This window comes from Mobula birostris, chromosome 2 (assembly GCF_030028105.1).
Source record: "Mobula birostris isolate sMobBir1 chromosome 2, sMobBir1.hap1, whole genome shotgun sequence".
Taxonomy (NCBI): Eukaryota; Metazoa; Chordata; class Chondrichthyes; order Myliobatiformes; family Myliobatidae; genus Mobula; species Mobula birostris.
Window position 1 is genome coordinate 187,667,892 of NC_092371.1, and position 22,995 is coordinate 187,690,886.

Sequence of the window (22,995 nt, forward strand, 5' to 3'; positions counted from 1 at the left end):
CAGATGTATTTTCCCTCGCTTTCAGATAGCTGGCAGCTGTCACTACGGGGTAATTGAACCAGACAGCTCTAACACCATCAACAGCCCGCCTACTCAAACTTTCAACCAATCCCTGTCACTCTCCCTCAACCGAGCACTGCCACTCATCTAACAACAGAGATCCGCTCCGCCCATATGTCGTACGCCTCCGCCCCTTTAGGGGTGGACAATATCCCAAAAGTCAGGCGAAGCCTGCCATACACTACCTCCGAATCAAACCACTCTTTCCTCTCTCTCCTAACAGTATGGACAGCCCATGGTCCCGACTCACCCGGGGCACCAATAGACACTGGCAGTCCCACCACCAACTCTTCAGCGTTAGTCTGAACTCGAACAAAGACCCCACCCAACACGCATGCAGTAATAACCAGCAATCCCACAGAGACACACATTACTAACCGCAATCCCACAGAGACACCGCAACACTGATTTAAACAGGGCAATCATACAGCACACCACTGAATCCAACCTCGGACAAAGCCCCCAAATGTAGCCCCTGGTAAGTCTCAGGCTCGCTCAGCTCGCTTTCGTCTCGGGGGAGCAGCCTTCGGCCCTGCCAAACTGGGTAATCAAGTTTGTGTGGATGCTGTGTGATGTACCCCACCCCACCAAATAACAGACAATACACCATATACGATTAAATGATTACACTTTATAGATATTACTGGAACTATGTAATTAATAGAGACAAAATATAAAAGGAAAATAAAAGACGCCAAACTTATCAAAGTTCAACCACTTTGTGCACAACCGTTGGAGCTCAAGTAACAGGGTTCTCTTTCCACCATTCGAACCCCTCCGACCACCTCGACCCGCCGCCTGGGACCAACCACAGTGCTCAACCAGATGCTCCATATGAGTCTGTCTTCATCTCCTCTCCTCGCTGAAGACCCTGGGCTTCGGATTTCTGCTCGGGGTCCGTCCCGTCGGCCAGCTTAAACATCGCATCTCCTCTCTCTGTCCCCATCGCGCCTTCTCTCCCAACACCCACAAAAACAATAGCTTACAGACACACAAGAAAGAATAACATCTATCCCATTGGTTTGCTCCCTCTCTTATCAATAATATAACCCAAACGGGGGGGGGAGAGAGACTCCTTACATCGCAGTTATTTTTACAGAAAAGCCATTTTAATTATAACATAACAAAGAAGCCATTTTGTTAACCTTCATATTAACGTAAAAGAAGAAACCCCTTACAGAGGTGTCCCTGTTTCACAGTGTGAGGGGAGACTTAACATACAACTCGCAGAATTATGATGTTAAAAGTCTGTTGCGTCGCTTTTTCCGAGTTCTGCACTCTGAGAATCCGCCCCGGAAAGCCTCAGGTCTCCGGACACACAGTTCCTGATGTTTCATGTTCTCCCACAATGCCTCAGTCAGGGGCAGCAGCCTTGAATCAACCCATCTCCAGAGCCACAAAAATCCGGTGCACTGAAGGCGGCAATAGTCTTCCAGGCCGTGTCCTGGGCACATCAAAAACTGGCCTGTCGTGAGGCCCTGAGAGAGGATCCTATTCCCGCAAAGAACCGAAGTCAGGGTGTAACTCCAGGTCAGTTTCTTCAAAAGAACCCTGAAAAGGAAAAAAAGAGATATCAAAGATAGAAGAGGAGCTGTTTCCAAAGATGCAAGCAAAGGAATGCTATTTAGCACCATCTTAACTTTGCTCCACCCTCTTCTCAAGCCTCATCTTTAATATCCAGTAACTGAACCTGATTGACCAACCTCCCATGTGGGACCTTGATAAAGGCCTTGCTAATGTCCAATTAGACAACATCCACTGCCTTGCCTTCATCAAGTTTCCTGGTAACTTCCTCAAAAAAATCTGTAAGTTTGGTTAGGCACAACTTATCATGCACAAAGCTATGCTGACTATTCCTAATCAGTCCCTGTGTCTGTACCTCCAGTTGAACTCTCTTTTTGTGCATTTCCCCCTAACTGTCAGTCTGTGGTTTTGTATTGCCCCCTGCTCCTGCTCTACTCCTGCTCCTGTATTACTGAGTGCTCAGTCTCTCATCTGTTTCTCATTATTACCTGTATTGCTGCCACCTGTGTCTCATTGTGCTCCCCCTATCATCTGCCTCTCTGTTTATTGCTCAGTGTATTTCAGTCCTGTGTTTTCACCTGTTTATTACCAGATTGCGCCAATGAATTTTCCTGAGCCTTTCTAGCATTAATATCTGTACTCTGTCTGTCTGAATATTGACTCCGCCTGTTTCCCAATTCTGGTTTTTGGATTTCTCTGGATGATCTCTGCCTGAACTTTGACACTGACTTTGTTTGCACCTCAGAATTTGTTACTCAGTTAATATCCCTGTGTGCATAGAATTGTGTCTGCGATTGGATCCCTGCTCCAGTGCCCTGACACCCTGTTTATCCAAATACAGTATTCATATATCTGGTCCCTGAGAATACCTTCCAATAAGTTTCCCAAAATTCATGTCAGGCTCAGTGACCTATAATTTCCTGGCTTATTCTTGGAGCCTTTATTAAACAACAGAACAGCATTAGATATCCTCCAATCCTCTGGCACCTCACCTGTTGCTAAAGATGTTTTAAATATCTCTGTTTTGGTTCCTGCTGTTTCTGTATTAGCCTCCCACAGAGCCCAAGGGAACACCTTGTCAGGCTGTTCCCACCTTAATTTGCCTCGACAATAAAAATCTCCTCCTCTGGAGGAAACCAGTGGTTTATGAGTCAGTCCTTATTGTGGGATCAGAGGAACTTTAAATTCCTTGGTGTTGTAGCGGTGTGCTACACACAGCGCTAAAATAACCACACATAGTCGGTGAGTTAAAGTTGTGATGAAAGAGATTTATTCAAACTTCGTGGCCTGCTTTAAAGCCTTCCCGTTCCTGCCCTCCCTGGGTGGGACTGCTGTGGGGAATGCATATTCCCAGACCCTTTCCACACGCAGGATTTTCCCCCTGCTGGTGAAGATGGCCTGGCACCCTTTTTGGGGCCGGTCTCTCTGCCTGCGCATGCTGTTTCGTGAGCCCGTTTGTGTGTGCTAGAAGGTGGGTCGCCACTTTGTTATCATTTCAGAAGGCCTGTCCAGGAGTTTGCAAAGATTTGGCATGGTACCAAAACTTTAACAAACTTCTGTAGGCGTATAGTGAAGAGTATATTGACTGGCTGCATCATAGCCTGGTATGGAAACACCAATGTCCTTGGACATAAAATCCTACAAAATGTATTGGATACGGCCCAGTCCCTCATGGGTAAAGCTCTACCCAGCATTAAGTATGTCTGCAGGGTGTTGTTGCAGGAAAACAGCATCCATCATCAGGAATTCCCTACCACCCAGGTCTTGCTGCTGCTGCCACCAGGAGCAAGGTACAGGAGCCTCAGGACTCACAGCACCAGGTTCAGGAGCAGCTATTATCCCGCAACTATCAGGCTCTTGAACCAGAGGTGATAACTTCACTCGCCCCATCACTGAAATGTTCCCACAAACCATGGACTCACTTTCAAGAACTCTTCATCTCAGGTTCTCGATATTTATTGTATATTTATTTATTATTATTATCTTTTTGAATTTGCAGTTTGTTGTCTTTTTGCACATTGGTTGAGCACCCAAGTTGGCGTGGTCATTCATTGATTCTGTTATGGTTGTTATTCTACGCATTTATTGAGTATGCCTGCAAGACAATGAATCTCAGGGTTGTATATGGTGACATATATGTACATTGCTAATAAATTTACTATGAACCTTGAACTTTGTAATCTGTATAGGGTCCATAATCTTGTTGCTGTATTGCCTCTCTTCTATAGACTCTGTATCCATCTCCCGAGTAAATGCAGGTACAAAAGATCAATTTAAACTCTCTTCACACATACAGGAGAAAATCTGCAGATGCTGGAAATCCAGTCCTGCTGAAGGGTTTCGGCCTGAAATGTCTACTGTACTCTTTTCATTACATGCTGCCTGGCCTGCTGTGATCCTCCAGCACTTTGTGTGTGTTGCTAAAATCTCCTCTATCTCTTTTGGTTCCAGGCATAGATTACCACTCTGATCTTCAGAGGATCTTGCTATTCTTTTGCTCAAGATATCTGTAGAAGCCAAAAGACCAGAAGACCTTAAAACATAGGAGTAGAATTAGGGCATTTGACCCATCGAGTCTATTCTGCCATTTAATCATGGGTGATCTTTTTTTTCTCTCCTCAGCTTCATTCTCCAGCCTTTTCCCCATAACCTTTGATGCCGTGTCCAATAAGAACCTATCAAACTTTGCCTTAAATACACACAAGCCCTTCGGATTCTCTTTCACATTGTCTGCGCAAGCAAAATCATGTCTTGTTTTAGCCCTCCTGATTTTCTCCTTTAATATCCTATTGCATTTCATATATTCCTCAAGTACCTTGTGTGTTCCTTCCTGCCTGCCTGTATCTACTATGCACCTCCTTCTTTTTCTTAACCAGAGCCTCAATATCTCTTGAAAACCAAGGTCCAAACTACTTGTATTGCCAGCTTCTATTTGTATCCTAATTACTCCCATCACCACTTCTCATAATAATTCTTATGTTTTAAATTGTCAGACTGTGCAGATGACTTCATAACATCAGTGGACTAGGCTCTTGGCTATTCAGATTCAGTTGCTGTTGGCCTTCCTCAACTTATCCTTTCATTAGATGAGATTATCTCTAGTTTAGTTTGTAGCATAACTCAGTTCATACATCCATCAACTCTGTTCACCAATGCACAGTGGCTTCTATTTAAGTGGCACACACACAGAGCTGGAGAAACTCAGCAAATCAGGCAGCATCTGCGAAAGAGAATAAGCAGCTGGCGTTTCAGGGTGAGAGCTTTCATCAGGACTGGAAAGGAAGGAGGAAAACGCCAGAATAAGAAAGTGGGGGGAGGTAAGGAGTTCAAGTTGGCAGGTGATAAGTGAGATCAGATGAAGGAGAATGTGTGTGGGTGGGGGGTGGGTTGGAAGTTGAAGTGAGAAGTTGGGAGGTGAAAGGTGGAAGAGGTAAAGGGCTGTAGAAGAAGAAATCTGATAGGAGAGGTCAATGGATCGTGAGACAAAGGGAAGGAGGATTGGCATCAGGAGGAGGTGTGGACAGGTGAGGAAAAGAGAAGTAGCGAGAGGTGAACTAGAATGGGGAATGGAAAAAAAGAGGAACAGAAAATACTGGAAGTTAGAAAATTCGTTGTTCACACCATCAGGCTGGAGGCTACCCAGATGAAATATGAGATATTACTCGACAAATTGTGTGTGTCCTCTTCGTAGCAATATTGGTGGTCAAGCAGTGACATGTCGGAATGGGAATGGGAAGTTGAGTTGAAATGGGTAACCACTGGGAAACCCTGCCTTCTGTGATGGGCGGAATGAAGGATCCTGATGAAGTGGTCCCTCAATCTACATCGTGTCTCACTAATGTAGAGGAGGCCACACTGGAAGTACTGAATACAGTAGATGCCCCCAGTAGGCTCGAAAGTGAAGTGTCACATCACCTAGCAGGACTGTTTGGAACCCTGAATGGTGATGAGGGATCAGATGTAGGAGTAGGTTAAAGCATTGTCCTACTTACAGGGACAAGTGCCGATTGGAAGATCAATGAGGAGGGATTTCTAGTGGGCAGAATCACGTGTCCTTATTATTTCCCTAAATCTCTCTATCCTTTCTTTCAATCACTCCTTGTCCAGCACTTTCACCAAGTTTTTGGTGCCAAATTTTGAAAGCCAGCTAAGAACGCAAATCCAAAATAAAAATAGAAAACTGTGGAAACAATAAGCATGTGAGACAGAAGTTGTGGAAAGAGAAATAGTTAACGTTTTGAGCCCAGGACCTTTGATGAATTTTAAGAATCTTGTGCCTGAAATATTAGCTCTATCTCTTTTCACAGATGCCATCTGACATGCTGGGATTTCCCCGCATTTTCTTTGTCTGAGATCTCCTTCACAGGCACTATACAATTACAAGCAGTTGTTGGAAATGGCAAGTGCTGAGAATAAATTGAATACTGTAGTTTTAGCCCAAAGTGCTGAGAATTAATTGAATAATTTTAGTGTACACCTTCATTTGACCTTTGCTTTATTTGGGACATTCTTATCATTTTAGGCAACACTACAAAAATACCTTTTTACTTCCATTACTCAATCAAATGATAATCTGCAAATTAGTCAACTGAATCGGACTTTTCAGTCGAATCTATTTTATTGACTCACATTTAGCCCCTGCCTACTCGTCATTTTTAGTCAGTCAATGCTAGTTCCTGACAAAAAGCACAAATTAAAAAAAACTGTTGATAACTTTAGTCCAACAAGGAGTCGACTGTGTTTGCCATTTGCATTTGTGGTGCAGATGGGCGACATAAAGACACAAATTCATCGTTTTCAAAGCGCTCCAGGATGTTTTGTAAAATTATTCAACATGAATCACAGCACAGTGATGCAAATGGTGCAGGTGTGGACTGCTTATGTCAGTCCCAGATTCCATAGGTCAGAATGTGCTGTAGGCTCAAACATAACTAAGAAGAACTATTGTAGAGACAATATGGCATATAATATTTTAAACCAGAAACAAAGAAATCAAATGTGTTCACCAGAAGGCATCACAGACAACACAGATCAGGGAGTTAAACATTTTGCAACCCTTACTGCTACTAATCTCAGTGACAGCTGAGACAGTTTTGTGGACAATTAGGAACTCTAAATCTTCCTAAAGAGAGAGGCATTTTATTAAAAAAAACCATCAAGGGAGAAACAATCAAGTTTTTTCTTTAATTCCAAAATGCACTTCTGAAGCAAGGCATGCAGCTGTGGTTAATCCCCCAAAACTGCACCATGGTTTAAAAAAGTCGGAGGCATTCTATATTTTGAAAAATCGGGTTTATGTAAGAAGGCAAACTGTTCTGTTTTGGTTTTCTGTTCCCATTTTCAACAGGGTCTATTTAAATGTACACAAAAAGTAGTACTGCTCTAGCAACGGAGGCTTGAATGGTATGTTTCAGGGGCATGCTCACTGTGACAATCTGCATTCAGCTGACACCACGCGCTGCCCAGTTTTGAACTGCATGTGCAGTACCATCTGCTGCTGACATCATCCCTCATAATCTAGACAGGATGGTGCTCCCCCACAGCCATCTCCTCCTGTGGACACATTTCCAGGAAGGTGTTGTTACAAGCAGCTGAAATTATGCAAAAACGATGCCCACATCCTGTATACCAACAGGATATACATGCACCTCACGTTTGAGCACCTATTAGAAATAATGGCTTTCTTGTAAAAGTAGGTAAAAGTTCAATACTTCTGTGAAAAGCCTACAAAGCAGTCTTCTTATTAATCAGATACTTGGCTGATCTGTGTTGGGGTGTGGTGGGGTGTGGTGGAGGGTTGATTTCCACTATGTGTGATAGCTTATGACAAATGCCCAAAAAGGAATTTATAGCTGTACTTGTGTGTTACAAGTTCAGTTCTGTCAATAAGCCACAAAGCTGTAACATCATGGTGCAATAATGGCAGTGGTGAGTGTGGAGAGACTAAGGAGTGGTGAGAAAACTGAAAAATAAACACAGTTTGAGTGCAAAACTTCACAATGATAAAAATCTTCCAGCAGCTGCTGCATGCCCACAGTAGTCTCAAAATACCCACAGTGGTATAGTGGTTAGCACGATGCTATTACAGCTTACAGAGTTGGAGTTCGGAGATCAATCCCTGTGTCCTCTGTAGGGAATTTGGACGTCCTTCCTGTGGAATGCATGGGTGCTGTGATTTCCTCCCACATTTGAAAGACGCACAGCTTAGTACGTTAATTGGCCATCATAAATTGTCCCATGATTAAGCTAGGGTTAAAGCTAGGGGTTGTTGGGCGGCTCAGCTTGAATGAATGGAAGGGCCTATTCTGCATTGTATCTCTACAATAAAAAATAAATACTCATAACTCCTTGTCACCAGACTCACTATGAATTTCATTTACCCTGTTTCTCCACATTACCTTCTTTGTTACAGTGAGCTTTTGTTTCATGGAAATTATTTCCTGGTTCTGAGCTGCAATTTGACCTAATTTATTTCTTGCAGAAATAAACAAAAGTTAATTGTGTTACCAAAGAAGCTTAAAGTCACATCTCACCCTGACCCCAGGAACCAAACTGAATACAAGTTTAAACAAATTTGTCCTCTTCCTATGAAATTATATATATTTAAATAAGATAAGCAACCTCAGGTCATTGCTGGCAGAATCTCAGATGGTGATGAGAGGGCATACAGGAGTGAGATATACCAGCTAACAACCTTGTACTCAATGTCAGTGAGATCAAAGAACTGATTGTGGATTTCAGCGGAGGGTAAGACACACCAGAGAGTGAGCAATTTCAAGCTCCTGGATGTAATACCTCTGAGGACCTAATCTGGACCCAACATTTTGATGCAGCTGTAAAGAAGGTAAGACAGCGGCTATATTTCATTAGGGGTTTGATGAGATTTGGTTTGTCTCCTAAAATACTCACAAATTTCTGCCGATGAACTGTGAAGAGCATTCTGACTGGCTGCTTTACCATGTGGTTGGGGGGTGGGAGAAGTGGGAGGGTCTACTGCACAGGATGAAAGTAAGCGGCAGAGAGTTGTAAAATTAGTCATCTCCATCAAGGACACCAGCCTCTGTAGCACCCAGGACATCTTCAAGGAGTGAAAGGAAGCATCCATCATTAAGGATCTCCACCACCCAGGACATGCTCTCTTCTCATTGCTACCATCAGGAAGGAGGTACAGAAGCCTGAAGGCACACAATCAACAATTCAGAAATAGCTTCTTCCCCTCTGCCATCCAACATCTGAATGGACATTGAATCCATGAACACTACTTCACTACTTTTTTAAATTTCCTATTTTTTGCACTAAATAGTTAATTTAACTATTTAATATTGTGAGGGGATCCTGGAGTGCCCCTATTAATTGTTTGAAGAGAGACAGAGAAGGACATTCATCATTGATGGTTTGTTTGGAAAGGAGAGAGAGACAGAGTTATTTACCACCAATATGTTGCTTTTGAAAAGAGAGAGAGAGAGACGAAGATTAACGGTTGGACTGTCACTTTAAGGCATTGGAAGTAACTTTGGATTTTTACTGAGTTTGGAGTTGGAGACTGCACCGAGCAGCTCGTAAGTTGCTATGGTGACTGAAGGCAGTGTTAATTAATGGACACTCGATGTTACAATTTTCAGCACATTGTTGATATTTCTTCAAGGACTTGTTGCCTGCTTGTGCACTCCTTTACAGACAAAGGAAGGAGGGACTCTTTGAATGGCAGGTGATGCTCAGCCTGGTGAAATAAATGGGAGGTCAGATGATACAGACCCCAGACTCATGACACATGATCTGGACACAATGAGCATTATTGTGCCCGCACGAAAAGTGGGTTTTGGAGGATCAATCAGGCGGATTGATCCAAATTGCTATTCCAACGGTGAAGAAGGGGTTGACTGGTGGGGAGTTGTCTATGTGTCCATCCTCGCCTGGGTGATAGCTCCACCACAGAAGACCGGTCCCCCTGGTTAAAGTCACAGTCGGTGACTTGTAAAGGATTTCGGAGGACGATGAGAAGATCGACGGCATCAGCTCACCTGAAGACTCAATTCACTCTCTCTCTCTCTCAGTCGCTACTCAACTAAACACCATGAACTGAACTGAACTGAACTTTACTCAACATCGTAAGACTGTATCTTTTTACCCCTAGGCTTAAAGAAGCTTGGTTTTCATACATATCTATTCATAGAAACATAGAAACATAGAAACATAGAAAATAGGTGCAGGAGTAGGCCATTCGGCCCTTCGAGCCTGCACCGCCATTTATTATGATCATGGCTGATCATCCAACTCAGAACCCTGCCCCAGCCTTCCCTCCATACCCCCGACTCCCGTAGCCACAAGGGCCATATCTAACTCCCTCTTAAATATAGCCAATGAACTGGCCTCAACTGTTTCCTGTGGCAGAGAATTCCACGGATTCACCACTCTCTGTGTGAAGAAGTTTTTCCTAATCTCGGTCCTAAAAGGCTTCCCCTCTATCCTCAAACTGTGGCCCCTCGTTCTGGACTTCCCCAACATCGGGAACAATCTTCCTGCATCTAGCCTGTCCAATCCCTTTAGGATCTTATACGTTTCAATCAGATCCCCTCTCAATCTTCTAAATTCCAACGAGTACAAACCCAGTTCATCCAGTCTTTCTTCATATGAAAGTCCTGCCATCCCAGGAATCAATCTGGTGAACCTTCTTTGTACTCCCTCTATGGCAAGGATGTCTTTCCTCAGATTAGGGGACCAAAACTGCACACAATACTCCAGGTGTGGTCTCACCAAGGCCTTGTACAACTGCAGTAGTACCTCCCTGCTCCTGTACTCGAATCCTCTCGCTATAAATGCCAGCATACCATTCGCCTTTTTCACCGCCTGCTGTACCTGCATGCCCACTTTCAATGACTGGTGTATAATGACACCCAGGTCTCGTTGCACCTCCCCTTTTCCTAATCGGCCACCATTCAGATAATAATCTGTTTTCCTATTTTTGCCACCAAAGTGGATAACTTCACATTTACCCACATTAAATTGCATCTGCCATGAATTTGCCCACTCACCCAACCTATCCAAGTCACCCTGCATCCTCTTAGCATCCTCCTCACAGCTAACACTGCCACCCAGCTTCGTGTCATCTGCAAACTTGGAGATGCTGCATTTAATTCCCTCATCCAAGTCATTAATATATATCGTAAACAACTGGGGTCCCAGCACTGAGCCTTGCGGTACCCCACTAGTCACCGCCTGCCATTCTGAAAAGGTCCCGTTTATTCCCACTCTTTGCTTCCTGTCTGCTAACCAACTCTCCACCCACACCAATACCTTACCCCCAATACCGTGTGCTTTAAGTTTGCACACTAATCTCCTGTGTGGGACCTTGTCAAAAGCCTTCTGAAAATCCAAATATACCACATCCACTGGTTCTCCCCTATCCACTCTACTAGTTACATCCTCAAAAAATTCTATGAGATTCGTCAGACATGATTTTCCTTTCACAAATCCATGCTGACTTTGTCCGATCATTTCATCGTTTTCCAAATGTGCTGTTATCACATCCTTGATAACTGACTCCAGCAGTTTCCCCACCACCGACGTTAGGCTAACCGGTCTATAATTCCCCGGTTTCTCTCCCTTTTTTAAAAAGTGGAGTTACATTAGCCACCCTCCAATCCTCAGGAACTAGTCCAGAATCTAACGAGTTTTGAAAAATTATCACTAATGCATCCACTATTTCTTGGGCTACTTCGTTAAGCACCCTGGGATGCAGACCATCTGGTCCTGGAGACTTATCTGCCTTCAATCTCTTCAATTTACCTAACACCACTTCCCTACTAACATGTATTTCGCTCAGTTCCTCCATCTCACTGGACCCTCTGTCCCCTACTATTTCTGACTTACTTTTATATATAATCATTGCTAACTTGTTTGATTTATCTACATTTATATTACTGTATTGCGTAGTTACTAATAAATATTATTAGTTTATAGCAATACGAGACTCTAAAGTGTTTTCCATCTCTGCTGGTTCTTTATCCCCGTCACGGGGTACGTGACTATATATATATACACACTTACTAAAATTCTGAGTTTTTCTTTTTCTTCTCTATTATCATGTCTTGCATTGTATTAACCATATAACCATATAACAATTACAGCATGGAAACAGGCCATCTCGACCCTTCTAGTCCGTGCCAAACTCCTACTCTCACCTTGTCCCACCGATCTGCACTCAGACCATAATCCTCCATTCCCTTCCTGTCCATATATCTGTCCAAATTAACTTTAAATGACAACATCGAACCTGCCTCAACCACTTCTGCTGGAAGCTCGTTCCACACAGCCTCTACTCTCTGAGTAAAGAAGTTCCCCCTCATGTTACCCCTATACTTTTGCCCTTTAACTCTCAACTCATGTCCTCTTGTTTGAATCGCCCCCATTCTCAATGGAAAAAGTCTATCCATGTCAACTCTATCAATCCCCCTCATAATTTTAAACACCTCTATCAAGTCTCCCCTCAACCTTCTACGCTCCAAAGAATAAAGACCTAACTTGTTCAACCTTTCTCTGTAACTTAGGAGATGAAACCCAGGCAACATTTTAGTAAACCTCCTCTGTACTCTCTCAATTTTATTGACATCTTTCCTATAATTCGGTGACCAGAACTGTACACAATACTCCAAATTTGGCCTTACCAATGCCTTATACAATTTCAACATTACATCCCAACTCCTATACTCAATGTTCTGATTATAAAGGCCAGCATACCAAAAGCTTTCTTCACCACCCTATCCACATGAGATTCCACCTTCAGGGAACTATGCACCATTATTCCTAGATCCCTCTGTTCTACAGCATTCTTCAATGCCTTACCATTTACCAGGTATGTCCTATTTTGATTAGTCCTACCAAAATGTAGCACCTCACATTTTTCAGCATTAAACTCCATCTGCCATCTTTCAGCCCAGTCTTCTAACTGGCCTAACTGGCAAGCTTTGAAAAACTATTTCATTATCCACAATGCCACCTATCTTAGTATCATCTGCATACTTACTAATCCAATTTACCACCCCATCATCTAGATCATTAATATATATGACAAACAACATTGGACAAACAACATTGGACCCAGTACAGATCCCTGAGGCACACCGCTACACACCATCCTCCAATCTGACACCCAGTTATCCACCACTACTCTCTGGCATCTCCCATCTAGCCATTGCTGAATCCATTTTACTACTTCAATATTAATGCCTAACGATTGAACCTTCCTAACTAATCTTCCGTGTGGAACCTTGTCAAAGGCCTTACTGAAGTCCATATAGACAACATCCACTGCTTTACCCTCGTCAACTTTCTTAGTAACCTCATGAAAAAGTTCAATAAGGTTTGTCAAACATGACCTTCCACGCACAAGTCTATGTTGACTGTTCCTAATCAGACTCTGTCTATCCAGATAATTATATATACCATCTCTAAGAATACTTTCCATCAATTTACCCACCACTGATGTCAAATTCACAGGCTGATAATTGCTGGGTTTACTCTTAGAACCCTTTTTAAACAATGGAACAACATGAGCAATACGCCAATCCTCCGGCACCATCCCCGTTTCTAATGACATTTGAAATATTTCTGTCAGAGCCCCTGTTATTTCCACACTAACTTCCCTCAAGGACCTAGGGAATATCTTGTCCGGACCCGGAGACTTATCCACTTTTATATTCCTTAAAAGCGCCAGTACTTCCTCTTCTTTAATTGTCATACTTTCCATAACTACCCTTCTTGTTTCCTTTACTTTACACAATTCAATATCCTTCTCCTTAGTGAATACCAAAGAAAAGAAATTATTCAAAATCTCCCCCATCTCTTGGCTCCGCACGTAGCCGTCCACTGTGATTCTCTAAGGGACCAGCTTTATCCCTCACTATCCTTTTGCTATTAACATAACTGTAGAAACCCTTTGGATTTATTTTCACCTTACTTGCCAAAGCAGCCTCATATCTTCTTTTAGCTTTTCTAATTTTTTTCTTAAGATTCTTTTTACATTCTTTATATTCCTCGAGCACCTCATTTACTCCAAGCTGCCTATATTTATTGTAAATCCCTCTCTTTTTCCGAACCAAGTTTCCGATATTCCTTGAAAACCATGGCTCTCTCAAAATTTTAACCTTACCTTTCAACCTAACAGGAACATAAAGATCCTGTACCCTCAGAATTTCACCTTTAAATGACCTCCATTTCTCTATTACATCCTTTCCATAAAACAAATTGTCCCAATCCACTTCTTCTAAATTCTTTTGCATCTCCTCAGAGTTAGCCTTTCTCCAATCAAAAATCTCAGCCCTAGGTCCAGTCCTATCCTTCTCCATAATTATATTGAAACTAATGGTATTGTGATCAATGGACCCGAAGTGCTCCCCAACACATACCTCTGTCACCTGCCCTATCTCATTCCCTAACAGGAGATCCAACACTGCCCCTTCTCTAGTTGGTACCTCTATGTATTGCTGCAAAAAACTATCTTGCACATATTTGACAAACTCCAAACCATCCAGCCCTTTTACAGAATGTGTGGAAAATTAAAATCTCCCACAATCACTACCTTGTGCTTACTACAAATATCTGCTATCTCCTTACAAATTTGCTTCTCCAGTTCTCGGTCCCCATTAGGTGGTCTATAATACACCCCTATAAGCGTCACAACACCTTTCCTATTCCTCAATTCCACCCAAATAGCCTCCCTAAACGAGTCCACTAATCTATCCTGCCAGAGCACTGCTGTTATATTTTCTCTGACAAGCAATGCAACCCCTCCCCCTCTTGCCCCTCCTATTCTATCACACCTGAAGCAACGAAATCCTGGAATATTTAGTTGCCAATCACACCCCTCCTGCAACCACGTTTCACTAATAGCTACCACATCATATTTCCAGGTATTAATCCATGCTCTAAGCTCATCCACCTTTCTTACAATGCTCCTAGCATTAAAATAGATGCATTTAAGAAACTCTCCAGCTCCTACTCTCTATTTATCCTTAATGGAGCAAACAACTTTGTTATCTTTTTCTTCCTTGTCCCCTACATCTTTGGTGTGAGTGCTCCTGATCTCTGTCCCCTGCCTATCCTCCCTCACACACTGTATACTAGCTTTCTCTATTTGTGAACTAACCTCCTCTCTCCTAGTCTCTTTAATTGATTCCCACCCCCTAACCATTCTAGTTTAAAGTCACCTTGGTAGCCCTTGCAAATCTCCCTGCCAGGATATTGGTCCCCCTAGGATTCAAGTGTAACCCGTCCTTTTTGTACAGGTCATGCCTGCGCCAAAAGAGGTCCCAATGATCCAAAAACTTGAATCCCTGCCCCCTGCTCCAATCCCTCAGCCACGCATTTATCCTCCACCTCATTGCATTCCTACCCTCACTGTCGTGTAGCACAGGCAATAATCCCGAGATTACTACCTGTGCGGTCCTTTTTCTCAACTCCCTTTCTAAGTCCCTATATTCTTCTTTCAGGACCTCTCCTCTTTCCCTACCTATGTCATTGGTACCTATATGTACCATGACCACTGGCTCCTCTCCCTCCCACTTCAGGATCTCTTGGACGCGATCAGAAGCATCCCGGACCCTGGCACCAGGGAGGCAAACTACCATCCGGGTCTCCTGACTGCGTCCACAGAATTGTTTGTCTGACCCCTTAAATATCGAGTCCCCTATTACTACTGCCCTCCTCTTCCTATCTCTACCCTTCTGAGCTACAGGGCCGGACTCTGTGACGGAGGCAAATTTCACAACATATAGTCTCAGCTGATGCTCCTTGATTCAGTATGTGCCGGCATGGTCACCATTTACTGCCCAGTCTTTATTGCCTTTGAGAACATGACAGTAAGCCACCTTTGTTGAAAGACTGCTTTTCAGTAGGGTGTTCCAGGATTTAGACTCAGTGATGATGAATGACTGGTGGTGTATTTTTAATTACGGTGTCTGATGTGGATGTAGATGGGAGCCTGTAGTTGGTCATATTCCTATGCTCCTTTTGGCTTTAGTGATTAAGGAGTTTGAGCGATGCTGTTGGGTTAGCCCAGGTGGCTAACTGTAGTGCACCTTTTAATTTCACCAGATGGCAAACTTTATGCCCTAGTGATGGAGGGTGTGTATGTTTAAGTGGTGGATGGGATGCCAGCCAAGCTACTCCATTGTCCTCAATGCCATCAAGATTCTTGAAATTTGTTGGGCTGCACTGATTCAGTGAGTGCAGAATGTTCATTCTGGCCCTGATGCAGGGCTGGTCAATGCTGGGTATGTTTTAGGGGACAGTTGGTGAATCACTAGCAGCACGCTACCCATGCAAAACAGCAATCTTTTCCTCGATTTAAAAAAAAACAAAAGAGATGGTCATTGACTTCAGGAAGAGGGGCAGCGTACGGGGCCCTGCCTGTATTAGTGATGCTGAGATGGAGAAGGTTGACAGCTTCAAGTTCCTAGATCACCGGCAACTTGTCCTGGTTCAGCCCTGTGGATGTTATGGCAAAGAAGGCATTCCAACACCTCTACATCGTCCAAGGCTAAGGAAATTCAACATATACCTCATGATCCTCACCATTATAAAAGCTTGAGAATATGTACCCCAATGCATAAGGACAGTCTGCTTCATCATGGCTCTTGCAATTTATTTGTCTACCTGCATGGCACTTTCTCTGTAAATATAACACTATATTCTACATTCTGTTTTCTTTTCCTTTTTGTAGTACTTATGTTTGATGAAAATGTCCTGATGAAGGGTCTTTCATCAGATTCTAATGCCAAAAGGGGCATGAAATCTCTAACACAAAAAGGGGATGGTCTCTCATGTATATCAGCCACTATAATCAGAAATAAATCCGAGAACGTCTACGGAATTAGAAATTCATCAGCATCCTGATGATGGGTTGTGGCCTGAAACATTGACTCTTTCTTCCTATCCATAAATGCTGCCTGATCTGCTGAGTTCCTCCAGTATTTTGTGGGTGGTACTTATGTATGGAATGATTGGTCTGGATGGGATGCAAACAGGAGCATTTTCTCTGTATCTCAGTACATGTGATAATCATAAAGCACTTATATTTCATTCAGTCAGCTTGGTTTTTGGTGATATTATCAAGCTAGTCTTGGTGAGGAACAGTAACTCCCCTTCCAAGGTATATTCAATGTCTTGTTCCTTTTGGTGCTTCTTCCAAGTGTTGCTTATCATCTGTGAGTGGACAGTAGGAGGTAATCCAGAGGGGGTTTCTTTGCCATCTGACTTTATGGCAATGCTGAAGGTCCCATACTCCACCCCTCTTCCTGAAGTCAATAACCATTTCTTTTGTTTTATTTCCTGCTTGCATAGAATGTACCAGTATCTTAGATGGATCTGCCTTGTCATTGAGAGAGAAAATGCCCAACGATTATGATGGAGCTGTGTAAGGTGACAATAGGTGACAAATCTGTGGGACAGCTGTCCCAACTTAGACACTGCTCTCCACATATCAGTATGGACACTTTGTAGAATTGATTGGGTTTTACTGTGTTCAAGATCAGTGCCAAGACTGGTGCCCGGTCATCCATCTATTTTTATCATTTTTCTATTTTAATGTTGTTTTCTTTCATAAGACAAAGAAGGAGGCCACTTGGCCCTCTGAGTCCATGCTGGCTCTTTAACCAGCCCCATCTGTGCTATATTCCCACTTACTTTCCTTACAATCTATTCTGCAGTGCACTCTATCAACCTCCCTCCACTCTGTGCCCCGCACCTAAAATAGTGGTCAGAAAGACTTTAGGATGCAGGAAGAAACCATAGTACCTAGAGGAAACTCATACTATCACAAGGAGAACACACAAATTCCACACACAGAGCACCCAAGTTCAGGATCAAACCTAAGTCGCTAGAGCTGTGAAGCAAATTATCATAAGACTGGATGGTTTTCATAGTGACTTTTGGGAGCAGTTCAGTTAACTACATTATTGCCAGACTGGGTTGGCATATAGATCAGACTAGATAAGTGCAGCGAGGTTACTGACCTGAATGACATATGTGAAACAGATGGGTTGTTTGTTTGCAAATTCCACATAATTTTTAACTGGATTTAAAGGCCATAACATTATAGTGAGGTTTGAACACTCCGCTGGATCGTTAGTCTGGACCTCTGTTCTGTAATTTAATCAATGATCCGGTGAAATGACTCAGTTATCAGTGTTTTTTTAAACTCTGGATATTTTGCATGAATTCAGCAATCTGTCCCCGATCTATACAAGTTATAACATTACGTTTCATGTAGCTTGATCAAATAATTCTTATTTGGAGGTTTAGAAGCCAAATGGAAATCTCACATCTCATTCTTTAGGTATATTGGTTATTTTCAATGCAATGTTCTTTAACTTTCAAAAGTTAAGAAATAAACAATAAGAGATTCTGGCTTAGTTAACAACTTGGAAACAGATTTCCTTAATTAGAAAGCAAATGAAGGAACAGTTGCAGTGATAAATTAGATTATTGTGCTGTACTGGTACCATTCATTTGACTATTCCTGCTAGAAAGATAGAACCAAAATGTTTCAGACTCCAAACAAGTAAAAATGAACGAAAAGGATCCACTTCTCTGGCAGCCTATTTCAAAGAACTGTCGACTTGATTTCTTACCACTTGTAAAACTGTGCAAAACATCCGATGGACACATTCCACCTGATCATATCCCAAAATTGTAATCCAGCGTCTTATCTTTATTATAGAACTTATTTGAATTGATTAAATTATCAAAATCTCATTAAACTCTTAAATTCTCATATTTATCCTCATGCACTTTCTAGTTATCCTCTTGCTCCTTCAATAGGATTATGACACATACCCAGTGATGGTTGGAAGTGAATGGCAATGGTGTAGGAGATTTCTTCCAAAACAAAGAAATTTCATTAATTATGAGATTTCCAAAATATGTATTTTTTTTCTAAAAATGAATGTCCTGTGCTCATAAAAATGTTCAAGGATGAGGACTATAACAACTGATATATATTTTAATGGCTTTGTTTGCTTGGTTCATAATGGATCATTTCAGTCTGGCAAAGGTTAATCTTAAATGAAAGAGAAAAACTCTGTAAAACGTGGAAATCAGAAATTAAAATAAAAAATGCTTGAAAATGCTCAGCAAGCTGGGCAATATTTGTGGAATGATAACACTGGACAACAAATTTTTTTGAAAGTGCTGCTTCCTCAGAATTTATTTTGGTTAAGAGACCGCCAGAAGCTGAACACAAATATAATTTCAGACTACTTGTATCACAATGGAATTTGGAGAAATTAACTTCATTGAATATAATACACTTAATTGCATAACAGTCTTGATCCTTTGCAATAGTTCAACTAAGCTAAAAATGTTCTGTTGATTATCTTCATTTGTACTCAGCATCTGAGGCTAAAGTGTCCAACAATAATCAGCCAGCATTGATCGGTTCCAGTTGCACCGATACTGGTCCTCCGATGTCCTGATGGAACCTTTCACCATGCTCGTCACTGACAGTGCCACGATTTACAGGGAAGAAGCCCAAAATGGGAATGCAGAAAATGTGAAGAGACCAGGTTTTGGCTTGGTTGTCAATTTTACACACAAAGTAGAGCTCATAGGCTTTCTTAATAAGAGGAGTCATGCTCCATCTTTGTCACAAATATGACAGAAAGTATTGTGGCTGTTGCAACGCTGGCGAGACATTTTGCTATCACAAATACCCCTGAAAATACAATTACTTTATTATAGTGAGCATGCGCCCAGAGCATGCCAATCAATGTGATTGCAAACCGATATACATGTAAATGCAATGCATAGAATGGTGGCTTGCTTTTATAGCTTCTCTATAACATGTCCCACTTTACAGCATTTGGCCTGCCTAAGCATGCCCAGGCATGCCTGGAGAGAAAACTTTTCAGCTTACATTGTGGGCAACATTTTAATTGACTTGAGTTATGAACTGAAATAACAAGTATAGGTGATTACAAAAAAAAGTGTGTGGTAAGAAAATTTCATAGTGATTTTCATGATCAGCAGTTCAAAATTCTTAAGATACACCCAAAAGTATTCAGGAAGCAAAATCTTTGTTGTCCAGAGTAAGCACAAATTAGAGGTAGACTTTGGTGTCAAGCGAAATCTTGATCTCTGTACAGTACAACACATCAGTTTTAAATAATACATTAAATTGTTCATTGCTTTCACTTAGCCCTGGATTATTCAAAGAGATTATTCGTGGATTTGTGGAATTCGTTGCCACGTACAGCTGTGGAGGCCCGATCATTGAGGGTGTTTAAGGAGGAGATTGATAGGTATCTAATTAGTCAGGGTATCAAGGGATATGGGGAAAAAGCTGGAAATTGGAACAAGATGGGTGAATAGTTTAGCTCATGGGAGAGCTGTGGAGCAGACTCGATGGGCCGAATGGCCTACTTCTGCTCCTTTGTCTTGTGATAAGATTTTACTAATAAATTTAAACTGTGTTGCAACTTGTGGACAGTTCTTATTAGAGCTGCAGCCATGTAATTATCATGTACAAGCCAATGTTGAGATCAGGCGACATCTGGGGAATAATTGGTAATTAAACATGACAAACCATGCCATTTTTAGATGGAAAATTTGGGGAAAAGAATGTAACAATGAGAACATAAGCAGCAGAATTGAAATTGGGATATTTCAGTAAGAGTGATCAGCCAGTAGAAGCAGAATGGGTTAAGTTACAGTACAGAAAAGGATGCATCTCATTAGAAGTTGCTTTCAACATTCTTGATGGTTGTGATATAGCAGATGTTGTTTAAATATCAGGGAATGGTAGCGAAAATGAGCTGGTAGTTATGGGAGGTTTTGACCAATAATTTAAGCTATGCATTGTCTAAATTTGTACATTTATACTTCTACAAATCTCTCAGAATTTTGGGAAAAAAAGGCTTGTGTGTCATTTGCAGATAGATACTGTATATGATCTCTGTCAACTGGGAAAGTTGTTCTTTAGTGCCTGTGAACTAGCAAGCATTTGGCCCTATTGATATATAAACGCCTAAGCTAGACAGCACCAGCTTCAGTTTTATAGTCCTGTCGTATACCCTTCTTGATTCTGCATTCTCTTTTTTTGGGTGCTAAGATATTTTGGCCTCAGATGTGGCTTGATGCTGATCTGTCAAATTAGCCCCAGGCTTGAAAGGGTTAATTTATGAGATCATATTACAAAAGCTTTGCTTGTATTCTCCTGTGTTTAGAAGATTAAGGGGCGGGCTAATCGTGGTACTTTAAATATCCATGGGAGTCAAGGATGTAGAAACAGAGAAACTATTTTTCGCCGAGGGAAGGGTAGTGAACAAGAGGGCATATACATAAAATTGGAGCTGGTCAGTTCAGCAGTGGAAGCAGGAAGTACTTCTCCAGACCAAGAGTAGTGAATTAGCCCTCTTAATGGGCTGTAGCTGCTAGGTCAAGTGATATTTTCTAGACTGAAAAGACGGACTTATTCAGTAAAGTATCACTTCTCCAAGATCTCCATGTCTCCTCTTGCAGTTGTACAGCTGCCATTGGAAGAGTGTTCCTGTGGTTTTACGTTATTTACAGTTTATGATTATGTAAGTGAAAATTTTATGCTGAAGGAGCAAAGAAAGTGGGGAACTTTCAAAGCAGGTAGAAGCTTAGATCATTTTAGACTTTCAAAAACAACCGATCAGTTCCAAGCTGCAGAGAGAGAAAAAAAACATTAATGTAAAGAAAACAAAGTGTGGGGTAACTTACCACAAAGTTCGACTTCCTTGGAGTTACTTCATCATTCCAGTGACAGCTGTGTCCTCTTGCTCATTATCTGGTGGTTCCATTCTTTAATAACAATGTGTGTGCAAGCACCATATCACTCAGTGGCCCTGACACCTCAACTTCCTGTCACAGAGTCTATCTCTGCTACTTTTTAAACATCCAGCACTTTATCTGTGGCTGTTTCTTCTATTTATTTCCTGACAGCTGCCACAGGCACTGTAGCCTGCCCAGACAAATACAACATCCGGTCATTTTATGTTAACCTGTTGTAGCCTGTCCAGTTTTGAGTGCGGTAGATAATGTAGCAAAAAACAACCGAAATATTTCTTAATTTTGCTTGCTGTCATCTTTAAACTCGATCAGCAGCCCACAAATACACTGAATAGCTTTGAGCATTTTGAAAGAGGTGGAAAATTTACCTGTTGGGTATAGCAAAATTAAGCGTTTACTTGTAGAATCTCTAAATTGCTCCTTACTGACATTGACACTTCATAAACTACGGATTAAAGAAAGGGGTTAACCTTTCAGCTTTCAACTTGGAACTAAAGGACAAAAAAAAGGTTGTGGCATTAGAAGGTTTTTCAAACAGCTAGCCAAGGTACTGTGAGCTGAAAAGCCTTCCTCTTGCTATTTCATGCGATGATCCTAGCAGTGACTAAATTATTAAACAACATTAGAAGTATCCTGACTAGTTGCATCATGGTCTGGTACAGCAGGAACTTAAGAAACTGCAGAGAAGCTGCTGAATACATCAGGGGCACATCCCATCCCAAACCCTTGGTATTATCTATATGATACACGGCCTCAAGAAAGCAACATCTATCATCAAAGATCCCCACTATTTGGGCTGTGTAATTTTCTCGCAGCTACCACAGAGCAGAAGGTACAGAAACCTGAAGTCCTGCACCACCTGGTTCAAGAACAGCCACTTCCCTTCAACTATTCAGTTCCTGAACTAACTTGTAAAGGCCAAATCACTGCAGTTTAGCAACACTCTGACCACTTGGATGACCACTTTGCAGTAAACTAAAATGGTCTTTGATTTAGTTTTGATCTAATTATGTCAATTTTCGTGAAAATTCTATACAATTTACATTTAATATATGCTTTTCTTGTGAATGCTGCTTATATGATGCTACATACAGTACTTGTAATTCTGCTGCAGGTAAGTTTTTCATTAAATCTGCACATACATGTACTTGTGCAAATGACAATAAAATTCATTTTGTCTTTGATGCATTTAACAGAATCGATGACTTATTCTGAGCGCTGAGCATTATTCAGACCAGGCAGACTTCCTTGAATATTCCAGTTATGTTTCACTAATAAAATTTAAATTCTTCAAAACTCATTCAAATCTAGAGCTTGGAATCAAGCTATTAATTCAGCTTAAACTGTGCTACACATTTTTAAGCAGGTTGAACAGTGACTTAATGCTGCACAGGTCAAGAGTGGGTGGATTTTAATTTGAAATTCCGTGCCAGATAAGGATGTACGGTTAAGTAACTGGATCATGGTGAAACTCTGCAGTGGTATCTAGTTATCAGGAGCAGTGGACAACTAAGTAATGGGAGGAGGAGACTTCAAGAACCATCCTCCTACTGAATAATAGCAGGGTCTGTCATGTGACTGCAATGTTCAGCCAGAAGTGGC

General features: G+C 41.8%; 1 long non-coding RNA gene across 1 annotated transcript; it reads right to left on the bottom strand.

The window, feature by feature from the left end:
- Window positions 1-671: 671 nt before the first annotated feature.
- Window positions 672-21,593, bottom strand: LOC140209879 (uncharacterized). The gene is made up of 2 exons (XR_011889088.1): window positions 21,325-21,593; window positions 672-1,611 (listed from the first exon to the last, which is right to left on the bottom strand). It is a non-coding gene; the product is annotated as an uncharacterized lncRNA (long non-coding RNA).
- Window positions 21,594-22,995: the final 1,402 nt, after the last annotated feature.